Source organism: Struthio camelus, chromosome 3 (assembly GCF_040807025.1).
Source record: "Struthio camelus isolate bStrCam1 chromosome 3, bStrCam1.hap1, whole genome shotgun sequence".
NCBI classification, from domain to species: Eukaryota; Metazoa; Chordata; class Aves; order Struthioniformes; family Struthionidae; genus Struthio; species Struthio camelus.
The window spans coordinates 23264409-23279800 of NC_090944.1; the positions used below are offsets into that span (position 1 = coordinate 23264409).

General features: G+C 39.7%; 1 long non-coding RNA gene across 2 annotated transcripts in view; it reads left to right on the plus strand.

The window, feature by feature from the left end:
* The window catches only part of LOC138066550 (uncharacterized), a 123644-nt gene extending 108483 nt beyond the window's left edge, over positions 1-15161 (plus strand). For both annotated transcript variants that reach the window (XR_011139862.1, XR_011139863.1), the window contains one exon: positions 15009-15161. This is a non-coding gene — a long non-coding RNA (uncharacterized lncRNA). The remainder of the gene's footprint in view (positions 1-15008) is intronic.
* The last annotated feature ends 231 nt before the right edge of the window (positions 15162-15392 follow it).

Sequence of the window (15392 nt, forward strand, 5' to 3'; positions counted from 1 at the left end):
CTCTCTAGGTAGAGGTAACATCAGGAGATTTGCCCAAGGATCAGAGTCAATAATTTTACTTGCTTTTCTTAGGGACTCAGCTGGTTTTATCACACTGCCTTTACTACCCAAACCATTTGAACTTGTAAGACTGCAATGAAAACAGGAATTAAGTGTTAAAGGGAAAGAATGTGGTTGAATTTCTTTTGTGATAATGTTTTATCATCTCACTTCATCTATTTGTTCTAAGTCAAATTCACTGTGGTAGTTAAATTTCAGTTTTAAAATAAATATACTTCATATGGGAAAAAAACAAAGAAACTAGATAAAGAACAGACCAGCCACATCAAAAATATAATCTATTAAAAAAGAAAGCCCTATTCCAAAAAGCAAAGCTGTTTATGATCAAGTAAAACAAAATGCAACTAAAGATGCTGATTTTGCAAATACCATACAGGTGGACTACTGTTAACTTCAGCAAGATTTTTACAAACAAGCAAAATTGTCTTCCAGTGTAGACAGGGTAAAAGTTTGTAAATGCTAAAAAACCCTTAAGTGTAATTCACAAATAAATAAAATACATATAAAAATTAAAAGAAAAGATAGAAATAACTTGTTTAAAATAGCAGGAAGACATTTCCCTCTAATGCTGTGTCTGCAGAAATTGACATATTTTGTGTTGTTAAACCAATGATCATTTTGCTTAAAAGCGCACCGATGTTAAAATACCAACTGCATCTGGGCACCGCATTTAACTTTGACAAATAGTGCCTTCACTAAAAACACAGTTCAGGTTATCTCAAAATTATTTTAGATCTGGGTTCAATAAAGATTGAAAGGTCCAGCTGCAAATTTTTTCACCAGGCTAGAGTTACTTAACTGCTAACAGTCAAGTCAATGTCCCCACTGCCTGATAACCAGATGGCAGTGGAAGTCGACTAGGGTCGCCATGTGTCCCTGACCCCAGGGTGTGAGCAAGGCCGGGGGGGGGATACATTCAGTATTTTCTGTTGAGGTTGATTTACGTTATATCATTGTTAAGCTTTTATGAGCACAGGAGCAGCTTTCCAGATTATCCACCTGCCTGATAAGTGGCCTCATCATTAAAGTAGACCCAATTTTCTCTTTCTCAGAGCTGAAGGATGCCAAGTAGCTCTGCATACGTTCAAGCAGAGGATGCTGTTGCCTCATCACTATGTCAGTGACTTGAGTCCAGCTCCCTCCCCCAAATCAGGCAGACGTGTATCAGCACACGCGCCTCTAGGATGATTTATACAACCAGCAACCTGGCAGTACTCTGAGGAACAACTCCCTCCGTCCTGCTCCAGCAAGTCTTTTTTCCTACTGAGCAGAAGAGTGGCTATCAGCAAAATTCAGCGCAGCCCTACCCTCCACACTGCTACACCCGAGCATTGCCTGCAGTCTCACGGCTGGCGCTGCGGCCCTGAGCCCGGGCAGGCATCGGGGAGGATGCTCTCTCCCACCCCAGCTCCAAAGCACTAGACATGAAGGCCGGGGGAAAGCAGTGGCAGCTTTCTGCAGCTTTACAAGTGTATCCTTCATTTCCTCTGCATTTCTTACAGCGAACAAAACATTTTGTTTCTACTAAGATAAAGTTTTGTGGTAAAGGAAATGCAATATCTTGAGGGGGTTTAGGTGAGAACGCGGAACAGGTTTACATTTGCATCCTCCAACCTGAATTGCCTGTCTTCACCTCCATTTTGGCAGTCAAAGAAACAAACAAACACAAAATAAAACCTGTTATGCCTAAAGTGTTAATTGTCATGCTTTAAACTGGCAGAGCAGTGGCTGAGGTTGCTTTTGAGCTCAGTCCTGCACACACAGTAGTGTAGCGCTCTTCTTCGAACTTGGCTTGAACAATTATTGTGACTTTCAATATTAATCCTAATTATATTAGTAAAATGCTTTCATAAATAATTTTAAGCACTATTCTAATAACTAATAAATATAATGAAGAGTAAGTATAAAGTAGGATGGATTCAGTTAAATTACTCCTCAGTGTCCGATATCTATGACATGTTTAATGATTAGGCTTCTGTCCATCTATAAATAATTATAATTATTTGCATTCATTACTATCAAATCCAGTAATTTGCCGAATAGCTACAAACTGTAATTAACATATTTTCAGTTTGCAGTAATAAGTCATTTCTTCATTTTTAATTATCACAACGTCCTTTAAGCCTCTTATTCCTGATGCCATTTAGCTTTGATAATGTGTTAGAAGTAAGCCTTCCAAAGTTTCTGAGCAGAATACTCAGCTTTATTTATACAATAGATTTTCATCAGTACCTGGCTATGTCACCATATATTACTTGGAAAGATGTTGCAGCCTGTAGGTTTCAGTGGGAATTTGACCACTCATTGGCACTCACATATCCTTATAGGCCTCTTTGTTTTTTACAAAATGAAATGCAGTCCCACTGAAATTCACTCTGAGGTCTTCATCTACAGCAGCTATGAAATCATAGAGTTTAAGTGTTACCGTAACAGGCTCCCATTAATGTAATCCTATTGACTTCATGGAAATTACTCCTAATTTACAAAAGTGTTATAATTAGATTGTGACTTTAGAACTAGCCTTGAAAACTGAGAGACATATAAATTATATCAGCTCAAAAGCGTTTGAAGAAGGCTATATGATGAGAGCTGGTCAGAAATTCTCCAGTGGAATATTTTTATGCCAGGGAATGTCATTTCATGGAAATTTAAATGTTTTGTGGAGGCACTTCAATACCTCATGGAGCCGGCCTGCCAGGCAGGCTTCAAACCTGAGCAGTTTCTGTCCAGCTCACCTCATTCCCCAGCAGCCCACCTGAGGGGCTGGTAGATAATGGAAATAGTGGCAATCCTGGCTCAGGTCCTCCACAGCCTCACTTCTGATTAACCTTGAAGAGCCCTTGTAGGTTCCACATTTCTAATTAACAAGAGGCCAAGAGCCTGGCTTGCACATTCGCTGCTCTTCAGTAGCCTGAGGTCTCAGGCTACCAGCATTTATGGATCTGGTTCATCTTAGCAAGAAGCCTGCCTCAAAGCCAGCAGCCCCATGCCTCATGACTCTGGGTCAGCCTATCAGAAAGATTATCCTAAAAAAACCTAGGGTCACTTAAGTTGGAAATATCATCATTCCACTCATTAATTCCTTCATAAAATGGAATTGCTGATTTTAACATAACTCTAACTGGGATTGCCATTGTGTATCAGGCTTTTATGAGCACTGAGTTGTAAACTTTGTTTTTTCTAGCTATGCCCAATCATTTTCACACTTTCCCAGTTCACACTCTGGACAGGTCAGAGACCTTTCACATTTTGTGGCAGGTCACTATGCATCCACAGGAAATTTAGACTCAAGACTATGCGGACATACTCTTCAGAGCCTTGAGCCTTTCATCATTATTTGTGCCCTCACAGAATGGGGCCTGCAAAGCAAGCCCCATTCTACCTTGATTCTTTTCTACCTGCAAGTGTATACAGCAGCAAAGCAAGGAGGAATTCAAGGTATTTTCACAAATAGCATCCCCATAAAAATATAGCAGTTTGTTCAATTTCCGATTCTATTCGTGGTACAAATGAAGTTCCAGGATTTGCACTATTCATTCCTCTCCCCTGAAAATGGTCTGAGCTGTGAAAGCTCTTGGTTTTGCTGCTCACCATTTGCCTTTTCAGTGAGATGAAAGAGCTCTTGAAACACAGAGAGGGAATGGAAATTTCCTTGTGCTGGTCAGAATAAAAGTGTTTATTTTAAAAAGAGAGAGGAGCTAGTTCTGGCTGATGTTAGAGAGAGGCAAGCATGTGCATGTTCGATTAGAGAAACCATTCATGAATCATGCATTCTTACCCAAATGGTATCCCTGCAGTGCTACCAAAGTCGGTGTCAGCTCATGTTACCAAGCACACAAGTGCTGGCCTTGAAACATAGACCTGCCCAAGGGCTAGTTTAACTGACACAGCCAGCTTTTCTAAAAATGGTGCGTGTTTGCAGATTTATGAGTCTGATATATTGTAACAATGCATCCCTTTGTAGTCTTTCTCTGCGCCTTGTCATCTTGCAAGCCCTTCACTGCTCTGTCAGTTTACCGGGTTATCCTCTGACAAACCTGGGCTGGGTGCCATGGACTCCCTGTGTGATCTTGGCAAGTCATTTGGGGTCAGATTTTTACTCACATTTAACTTTAAAGTTGTTCCATTGATTTCAGTGGGAAGACCCAAAGGGTGAATTGCCACAGAGAGAGAGAAGAGATGGTAAATTCTAGCCCTTCACATATTTTCACGAGGGCTAGCTCGAGAACCCCGTACTTGCAACTGCGCATATGAGTTACTAGCCCATGTGGTCCTCCACACATATGAGAAAGGCCGCCTCTGCAGAAGGGCTGTTGCAGGAGATCTCAACAAAGTTAATCTTCTTTCATTAGTCAATCCAAGGAGCTCCTTGTACGCTCTGGGACTGGTGTACATTAAGATGCCACTTATTTTATGAAAAGATTTGGGCTTTCAATGCTTTAAGTAACACCTAGTCCTCCTTTGCAACCTCTAGCACAATTCTTCTGGAAGGGCTCCTTTCTGCCTGTAAGCATAGTGAGGTGTAGTGGGTGATGCCTCTCCTTGACACCCAAAATGGAGTGCTGGACAGCATCCCAAGACACTCCAATGAATAGGATCAGTTTTCCTCCCTGTTTAATGGATTACAATTTATTAGATGCTTAAGGCTGGCCGCTTAGCTTTGCTGCCTAACACAAAGAACAATAAGGTTCACCCATTGCAAGGGATTTGGTCTTTGGTCTGCCTTGGGTATGTTGCTGCTTGGCTTAGAGGAGAGCTGGAGAAGACATGGGAAAGAGATTTCTAGTTCCTTCTTCCCATTTCCCCCTTTGCTGTTCACCTTCCTACCAGTCTGGTTCAATTAAAATGTGCATGAATGACTTCTTTTTCTAAAGCCAGGGAACTCTAGACAAATTAGTACCTAAGTAAATGCATCTCTTCCTTTAGGTGGTAGCTTTAAAATACAGGATTTGATAAAGAGGTCAGACACACAAAGTTTGCACAAAAGTTGCAGAAGATGTGGGTAATAATGGAAACCTGAGGGCGTATGTGCTTTCCAGTAGCTCTCTGAGAACATCACTCTTTCTATGTAAACAGCTTCAGTATTTAGTGTTCTGTTCATCATTGCTCAGTTAAGCAGATAACAAACTTTTACATGAAATCCAATTTAGGCAACTAACTTTTCAGCCTCTCAAGATTAGGAATTTCAGCCTAGACCTATGCAAGAAATTGCATAGGCTATGTGAGCATCTCTCATATATTTACGCATTTATTTACTTCCCACTCTCCAGTTGCAGACATCGTTGACCGTTCCCATGTTGGAACATTGCTCAACACAAGATATTTTATGAGATTTGCTGTCACAAGCGTCTAAACGACTCTGGAAATCTTAGATGGGAAATATCGTAGCGATGAAAATTGTGTGCGCTGAGTGCTGGAAGGAACTTCCTCTCTCTCTATCACCAGTGCATAGCAAGGGTTTCTTACCTGGATAGGCGTATGTTTCCAGGAGATGATATCTGCAACCATGTGCCTAGTAAAAGGTAAAATATATTTAATATATAAGGTAAGATCCACTAATAGGATCAAAATCTCTGTATATAGAGATTCTCTTGGTTTTTGTGATGAAATAAGCCAGGTATTTTATGCAACTTGTGCTTTATTTGAGTTCTATGCAGAAAGGAAATGGAAAACCAATGTAAAAATTAGCTGTGCCTCTCATGCTCATTGATAGTGGCTTTATAATTGGCCAAACTCTTTTCCCTACCACTGCAAAGTGGATTTTGGCAGCTAACTGACTGGTTCAGACACATTCTTTGGAGATAGATCCTTTGGTTGCTCTTATTCTTAAACCATAAACATCTGTGTAAAGTGTCTGAAAGGCATAGAGACAGCATAAATTACAGAACACCAAGCTTTAGTTACTCTGTTTCTGCCATCTGCAGAAGAAAAATCTTACCGGTAGTTTCTTGTTTCCCTGTGTTTTCCCTCTGGAAAGCAGCAGCCTAGCCTACTTACTGCCGTTACTCATCTGTTAGACCCGGAACGATGTGTTCCTGTACTCCGGTTTGAGTCCCAGTTAGTTCATTTCCACCTCAGGTGTCACACTAGAGCTCAGCTAGCGATCTAGCCGGTCATTATTGCCAGAAAGTGAGTGACTTTTTCAGGGCCTGTCTCCCAGTCCTGCCCCCTTCCACGCCACCTGCATCTTGTGTGATAACGGGTCAGATATCCCCGACTCCCTCCAGATCTGCCTGAATGTGACATGCCTGGACCACATGAATTTGAAGGGTCCGCACTTGGAACACAGCCTTTTGAATATAACAACTATGGGTTTTTTTCTTGGATCGTAGAAACCGATTAGTAACAAATAGCCACAGAAGAAAGTTTTTTCATTCTCCAACCTACGCAACTAAATGAGAGTATTACTGCAGTCCTGCAGAGAACAGTATATTTTTCTTAGTCATGATTTCAAATAAGAAAAATCAAAAGGTAATTTAAAAAGGCTAGTGATTTTGGTAGAAAGGAATAACTTCTGAAAATCACTATGGAAAAAGCAGGACTGGTTTCTGAAAAGGAGCCTATGAAAAAAGCTAAATGCTTAGCAAAGCCACATTGGGCCGAGCTCCTACAAGTGATAAGCAGCTTGCAATGCCTCTGATTTTTGGTCTTTGTTTTTTCTTTCTGAACGCTCAGCTTCTCACAGCATAAAGGATCCTGGCTTTTTCTTAGAAATACTGTGTTACCCACTCAGGCCCCTGTAAAGAAGCTCAAATTGAACACTTAAATTATAGAATATTTTAATGTTGTAAATGCAAATAGCATTTCTTATTCCACATTTCTTAATATTTCTGTCTCAAATCAACTCTGATTGTTTTGCCTTATCTCTCTATATTCTGAGAAGATTATTGTTCAGGCTAAATAAATGGTGGTGAACGGAGCAGCCTTACAGATTCTAATGATTAATATTGAAAATCTCTACATTCTTTCCACAGGCAAGTCAAGAGCTCCAAACCAAACTAAAGTCGATTTTCAGGAGATAGAGGAATTACTTTTTTTTTCTTTCTGAATACAGAAGTTTTGGATATAAATACACATGGTATCATTCCTAAATCCAAAGCCAAACCTAAACCGTCTGTGGTTCACCCAACCCTGTGTTTCCATAAATAAACAGACTGTAAGCATGGAAATTCAAAAGACAGATGAAAACATAAGAGAAACAAAGCAGATTTACTATATAGAAGTATGTCACTGTAAAATTTTACTACTGCCATTAACAACAGGGAAAGGAAAAGGCACACTGAAGATTGAAATTGTAGTGAAATGCTTTGAGTACTTTTCTGAAGTTTCATATAACTGTGTTTCCTGATGTTTCAGATTTCTGCTTTTTCTTTTCTTATCTCCAGGAGGTTTTCTGAAAAGACCCCTTCTAAATGCAAAGGAAATATTTTCTTTTGAGCTTTTAAACAGAAGAATGTGCATCGTGTGCCACGAAAGTAATTTCCAAACACCCCTGCTAGATTTCATCTAGGTAGATGAACCAAATTTAAAAGGCTTCAGGCAACAAGATTTTCAAATGTACGTAAGGACTGTAGACATATTTCCATTTCCACAGAAAAGGAATAGTATACTGAAGAAACCAGAAGTTCATCTCCCTAAAACAGCATTGAAAACCTTAACCCACATCTCTCCTGCGGCATATGTGAACATATCTCCTGGACTTACACCCACACTGAGCCAAGTCTCTCACTTAAATAATTAAAAGAGATATGATATAAGTACTAATGGGAAAATGGAACCTCCCATTGCCACAATAACAAAAGCATGAACTAAATTCTGATGAATTCTGGCCTGTTTCATGTAATCATTCATTGTCATGGCTTGGACTTGCCACATACTTGCATATTTTTCCCAGAATATTGAACAGAACTCATACCATAAGTGCTGGCTGTAAATGGTAACAAACAAATAGAGGAAACAAATAGAGATATAAACAGATGGGGATTATGCAAAAAAAAAAAAAAAAAAACCTGTATCGGTGGAATAAGTTACCATCTTCAGCCTACCACCAACTGCTTATCATGCCCCTATCTCAAAGGTTATCCTCCAGTCTTACAGCAGAGCTGCTGAAGGGGACACTACTTCGGTAGTAGTAAGAAAAATAAGAGTTATAAGACAAATTAGCAAAAGCCCAGTCAGGCTAATGCCATTTTGACTGAGATAGATCAGGGAGCCTGCACGGGACAGGTGTCACTGGGGTGATGCATGAGCAGTAACCTCCAAAAGACAGGCGAGAACAAGGAGCTGAGAGCAATGTCTTCTGCTAGCAGAAGGGACCCGAGGATCTTGCAGGGATCTGGAACAGGTATTCGTCTACAGCCTAATAGACTGTTGGCTCTCCTCTTAACATATGCAGATGAAATTCGGGGGACAGAAACTAGGAACAACAGAGTAGAAATTGTCTTAGAAAAGCAGTCCTGATAGTCAATGTTAGTATACCACGTACTGTTTTTAAAGCCATATTCATGCTGGTAGATTTTACTGGATAGGTGTATTTGAGAATCCCTGCGATGTTTGAAGCTCTTTTGTTACAGAGACTATAAACAGATATTATTCTCTCTTTCCTCAGTCCTTCGTTCCCACTCACTTGTTTTACAGCTGTCTGTTGCACAATCCAATTTTAAATCCCTGGCACAAATGGCTTTGATGTAATTCCAAGTGCTACTCTGTTTTTTAACTGACTAGTAGCTCTCTGAATTCATATGAATTGGAAGCCAGTTTTAAATCAGTCACATATGGAGTGATGGTTTTGCCCTCTTGCTTTTCTTTCCCCTAAAAATACAGCCTTTCTTATATCATTCTTTCTTCTTAGGCATCATGCTCCACACTCAGCAAAGATGCTTTGCAGATCTTCTGTTAGCCTTGCTCTATGGCACAAAGGATCAAAGGGTCTAATTATCGGATATGGAACATTTAAACCATTTTACTGCCCGCAGAGTGGGAAAAGAGAGCAGGTGCAATTAAAAATGCCTTAGAAAGGAAGGTCAGGCTGAAAATTAGAGATTAAACACAGCACAGTCTAACTAAAGGCTCTGAATATCCAGGGAAAGTGTATCATTTTAATGATACTGCTATAGGTAAAGCAGCTCTGTTCCTTCCCTCCCAAATGTGTGGATGCGTTAATGCCGGCTGTGCCACTTACATTGTTATTCCTGTATAGGAAGTGGAATAATTATGCCAATGCAAATTACTTTCAGAATCCATCTGCTAACTTTACCAGTATATCTAGTTAAGTAAAAATCATACTCCTAACCAAGGTCATTGCATCAGTAAAATACAAAATGTAGAACAAACTTAGGAAAAGCAGTTTCAACGCATGAGCTTTTGTCTTATATATATCTGCTTATATAGGCATCTTTGATCCTCAAGAGCATAAGCCCTTGTTCTTCCCACTCTGGGGCTAAGATTCCCTTCGTTCTTGCTAATCTATGCTTCCACTTTTTGACTGAGATGACTTCTCAATAGATGAACAGATTAAACTACATCTGTATCAGACTAGTGATTGTTTGTCCTTTTAGGATCAGAACTTACATAAGTTAAGGATGGGGAAAATAATATGACTGAAGAAAGCCCACTGAAAGGGCCCCTTGCTCAACCCACAACACCAAATTAGGATGACTGCAGTAGAATATAGCTAGGAAAAAACACCAACTCTTCTCAGATTCAGGGAAGTGTTGCTAAGGCTCAAAGGAGAGGATTGTTTAAGCAGACTCACATCAGGGATTTTCAGCTTTGGAAACAGAACTGAGTTTTGTAAACCCAAGGGCAAAGGCCAAGGCCTGACTGGAACAGGACCGATCTTACCATAAGACGGAATAAAGGAGTAGGAAGGGACAAAACTGGTGCAAAGAGCAAGTGGAGCAACCTTGAAAGCAGGGTACGCTGTTCCCTACTGTTGTGAGGGAGGAGAAACTGGAAAAGCAAGGGGAAAAAAGGCGCTGCTGCTTCTGGTAGAGCCCAACCTCCACATACTCCTGCTGCTGTCTTTCCATATGCCTTCAGCCACCCTCCACAACAGCAGCAGCCATAAATCTGGCTTCCCAGTCTTTGGGTATAAGCAAAGTCAGGAGCAAAGCCAGAGTTTTTTTGTTGCTCTTCACAATCTTATAATCTAGACAACTGCCCACTCTGCCCTCACGTATTGCAGCTTGCACTTGACCAGCCCCTTGGTTCTCAGGAGAATTCAACTCTCAGATAAGCCCTTACCTCTGATGCAGAAGACAGCTACATATTTTGGGGGATACTTCTTATATGTCTGGATCTTCGGTTAACAAGCTTTGGGTGGAACCACAGGAGCTTTAAATTGCTTCCAGAACCTTCGCTCTGAAGAGTCATGAAAAAGCTTCCTTTCCTGGCTTCCTCTCCACTGCCATTTTTTTTCCCTCACTTTCATGCTACTATAACATTAGATAAGATCAGCTGAGAATTTTAATCAGGTCAGGGTCCATGTCTGTCAGGGTGGTGCATTGAGTTTGGTGCTCTACTGGCAGCTAGATTTTCTTGAAGCTGCATCTCTTCAGCCCCAGATCTGCAGGAATTCAATGTGCAACAACTTCAAAATATCGAGATGATTTGAGGACACTTTTATTCAGCATTTAGTTATGGACCAGATTCTAGTAAGAGAGGGATTTTAGCTGGCCCCTGGAGTACAGACATCATCAGTTTTATGTCCCAGAAACACTTCAGGAGCATATTTTTAGCCTGTCTGAGCTTCTGTACCATCCCTGAAAGGCATTCTATTGTGATGTAGACAGCAAGAAAGAAAGCACACACTGCTGACATGCAAGGGCCCAAAGCTGTCATTAAAAGAAATAAATCCCCCTCAACCTCTCTCAGCCATTCCTTCCTCTCTCCTTTGAACAAGGATGCAGACTCAAAACAGATTACTTTGAAAAGGCATATTGTTGGATAGTCAAGGCTGTGGCACAGCACACCATGGCTACATCTACACCAGCAAATTAAATGATATTACGGGTGATCCTCTGGCCTGAGGACAACCAGCACAATCTGGCCAGGTCTGTATTCTTAAGTTCCAAAATAAGGTATTATATGCAAACTGCCTATTAGGAATAGGGCTTGGTCCTTGTTAACCCGCAGATCATGAGTGGGAATAATTCAGAAAATTATTGGTTGGCCACTGCTAAAAGCAAATCAAATACTACGCTAATAACTTAACAGTAGAAAGGACTATGCTAAAAAAGTCATAGTACAGATGATTAAATTTCAGTGCTTGTGCTTGGATCCTGGCATTGTTTAATACACTAGGACAGTAGTAACCTGAGTGGCCATTACAGTGATGATTCAAATAAGTCTGAGGCAGAAATCAGTCAGCCTGACCACAGATGTCATAAGGGCTTCTGCATCATTCTGCTCTCTAAATCAGACTTCCCAGGGGCACTTCATTTCCCATCGTGTCCTATGGTGATGTAGTGAGGGGGGAGGCAGTGAGATCCCATGGGAAGTGCCATCCAGTGTGGCAAGGACAACGCCTAGAGGCACCTAGATGCTTGAGATACTTGAAATACACCGTATGGCTAAAAGCAAGCTCATTAATTGCTGTCATATCCTGTTTTAATCACTAAAAAAATGCCATCTCATGGAGAAATTCAGTTTGCAAAAAACATAATTTGTCATTAAAAGTACTTTGACAGAAGATTTCCCTTTGTTTCAGTGTGTCATAGTAACTGACTGCCACAGGGCTGAATAACACTGCCTAAAGCTATTCTCCCTGCAGCATCCATTCTGCTTGCAGGCAGATGAACTTTTTCTTTTCACTCTTGCAAGTTTTCTGCCACATTTCCTTCAGAGCTTAACTTTCCTGATTATTCTAATAGATTATTTTTTAATCCTCATCAGTCACCATGAAGGAATTTTGTTAGTTAGTTTATCTGCAGAAAGAATGATTACATGCAGGATACATCTTTTTACCGGGTACGTTTCAACTTAAGTACCTATCAAAATACACTTCTTGCCTCATAACATGCACACCAGCTTTACATTGCTCTTCTTTCAGTAAAGCAGTTACACCCATGTCTCCAGCAGAACTTAAGCATTTTCTTAAAATGCCACCAGATCCTGCCGTTTTGCTGAATAGAGATTATCTTCAGTGGTACCAAAAAGACAGTTTTAGTGAGTCACAGAAGAAGCTCTCCCATTTCAAGGAAGATAACAGAACAATGTGAGTTCAGCATGTGCTTTATTGTTATGCTGAATCAAGGCTCTGAGGCACTGTTCAGCAGCTCCTGTTGCCAGTGAAATGTCCCGGTCAACTTTACAATGAATCACTGGAACTATGAACAGGAGTTCATCTATCTTTTCTTAAAGGAAGTGGAATGAGACTAATAAGATACAGAAATAGAAGTATTCACTCTACCCTACTGAAGTCGGGGGAATTTCAGTACTGATTTTAAGGGGCCTAAACTGAAAGTCTCAGAAAATGAAGCTGAAAAGGAAAAGCTGAATGGTCATGAATGGTAAAATGTCTTGAATTAGATGGAAAGAAAAGAGGAATAAAACACATGGAGGAAAAGTCTCGTCAAGAATAAATGAATCTAGTCTGGCAACAGTTTGGACAGACTTCTGTCCGAGATGGAATAGAAGATGGAATATAATTAAGTTATAAGAGAGACTGGTGGTTTATAAGACTATAACAAGACTATAGCAAACAACACTGTAGGACGAATAGCAATTTATTTCTGAAATATTTATCTTTTGCCCAGAGCAAGGTTCCTTAGTGCTATGCCTTATACTGATTACTTTCTGAAATATGTTTGGAGAGAAAACAGATAAGCAATATGATATAGATAGATAGGTTTCTATTTAACTTAATATCAAGGAGTGTTTTAAATGTCATAAACTAAATTCTGGAATTGCTTGTACTGAAATTTATAATACTGGGGTGCCTCTAGGCATTGACTGCCTCCTCCTTTGAAAGTCAAGGGCTGGAAAGTGCCATTGCTTGGCTCTACTCTGCTTGCCTCCAGCTCAAACCACCTGTAAGCTTTAAGAGCTTAAGCTGATTAGTGAAAAGAGCAAAGGAGATATAGTCCCATCCTGCAGGTGGGATGGAGGCAGAAGAGAGAATCATGAGAGGTGGGTGAGCAAGCAGGTACTTTCCCATGGGCAGTGGAGGAGACCATGGTCTCAGAGAGAGGGTCACACACTATAAGAAAGATGCAAGGCATCTCAGAGATGTGATATTGGAGGTCCCATACCACCATCTTACCTGATAAAGCTTTCTTTTTTTCACCTGGAGCTCCTGGTTCCTGCTAGACTTCAGTCTGCACAGGCTGATTTGCAATGGTCAGGTGAATCCCTGAGGAAGAAGGACTCCAAATCAGAGACTTCTGACATCTTCCTTCAAAACCACACTAACTTTCCCAAGACCTTACTTACCTTTTCCCTTCAAATAGCACTCTTTAATTTCTATAAAACTGAATTTTGCCACTGCTCACAGCAAAATAAGATGTGCTATCCATCATGATGGCAAAATTCAGTTTTGTCTACAATCTTAGGAAGTCTGGGATTGATGAAATAAAATATTCGATTTCTGTTGTGGTATCAAGGTATTTGATGATTCAAGTCTTTCTCACAGATGAGGTTTTTTTAATTAATATATTTGAGAAAGAGAAATTGAAAAAAATATTTTTATTGGGATGTTTTTGTGGAGAGGAAGAATTGAGGATTGTACTTCAGTGTGACTGTACTGGGAGCTTGAATGGGGTTATTCAAGATCTAACCACTGTATTATTGTCTGGAATGCATGAAAAGCTAAGGTATTCTGTGCTAAAAAGGACATACTGTGCCAAAACAGCACATTTATGTAGAACAAAGGACAAAGCCAATTTCTCCAGGGAGCAAGTTAAAGAAAACACAACCTGAGGGTTAAAATATCCCCACACTATAACTAAAATAATCTTTATCATACCTCCCAGGTACCAGAATATATTCAGAATTATGCAAGTATCATTGCATATTCAACTTCAGTAAGTGATAAATGCCAAGATTTTAATGGTGTGTGCTGTTAGAAAAAGTAATAAAATAAATTTAATATCGGCTTATTTATAATTAAAGTCTATGGAATGGAAGTGTGAAAATTACAAGATTCTGAGCAAGAAATTGAAGTATATGATTATTTTTCCTGCCAAGTAAAATGTCAATACTAGATTATCTCTCATCTTTAGTGTTACACGGGTGTTTTACATTTAAATCTTAGACAGTATCTGGTCCCAGTAATGTGAAGAAATCAAAAAGTCTTGAAGAACTTGTTCTCCAGATCAGTCAAAAATATAGGGTAAGACGGACAACAATGTTGAAATGACCTGTTCCTCATCAGTGACAGAAACAGGAATAAAATTTGGATCCAAATCAATCCCCTTGTCTCAAGAAGAAATAGTGCTTCCATCTTGCATTGTGTTGATTTGGGGAGCCCTTATCTGATAAACACACTTGTCTTTAGCCCCATTTAGTTTGTTCTTCCTTTTGAAAGTAGAAATAAACCACTAGGTTTGTGCTGACTTGTACTATTGGATTTTGTGGATATTTTTTTCCCAATAAACTTCACTGTGACTACCAGCTTATTTTGCACAGGCTACTAAACATCAATCAGTCTTTACTGATTAGGCCATATCTGAGCCAATGACCTAGAACTGAAGAGCAGTTGACAGCTTAAAATTACTTTTTGCCATACAGCAAACAGCACTACGTCAAAATGAGTTGAAAGATGCAATTTAGTATACTTCAGTTTTATAACAAGCAGCTATATGTTACAGCCTTAATTCCAGACAGAATAAAACCTTTGACAGCTCACTACTTACAAAGCACTAACCAACCAGATATAGCCATGAGGAACTGGGAATGCAGACATTTGTATGCAAAGATCAGTGATTTTGGTTTTCTTTTTTCGGCAGCTGCAGTGTTCTGTCAGCATACCAAATGCTTCATCTTCGAAAAGTTTGTTGATGTTAACATCCAGCGATGGAAGGAAAATCTGTAAAAAAAAATTACAAGAAATGTTGTTGCAGTTGCAGCATTCTTGGTATAATCAAGTCTGCTTTGTGTGTTTTAAGGTATTCCCAAATAAGAATTTTAGGTTTTTCATTTTTCTTTGGCTGATTCTTTCACAGACTGAAATATTTGACTAATGGCAGCAAATGCTATTAATCAAATGATCTGCAGTTATTGCTAATAGTGGCTTTCAATGTGGAATCCATTATAAATTGAAGTCGAAGGTGATGTGGTTGCATTAAACTTCTTAGGGAATCATTATACTACTTTCTGTAGTTCAAGAGGAG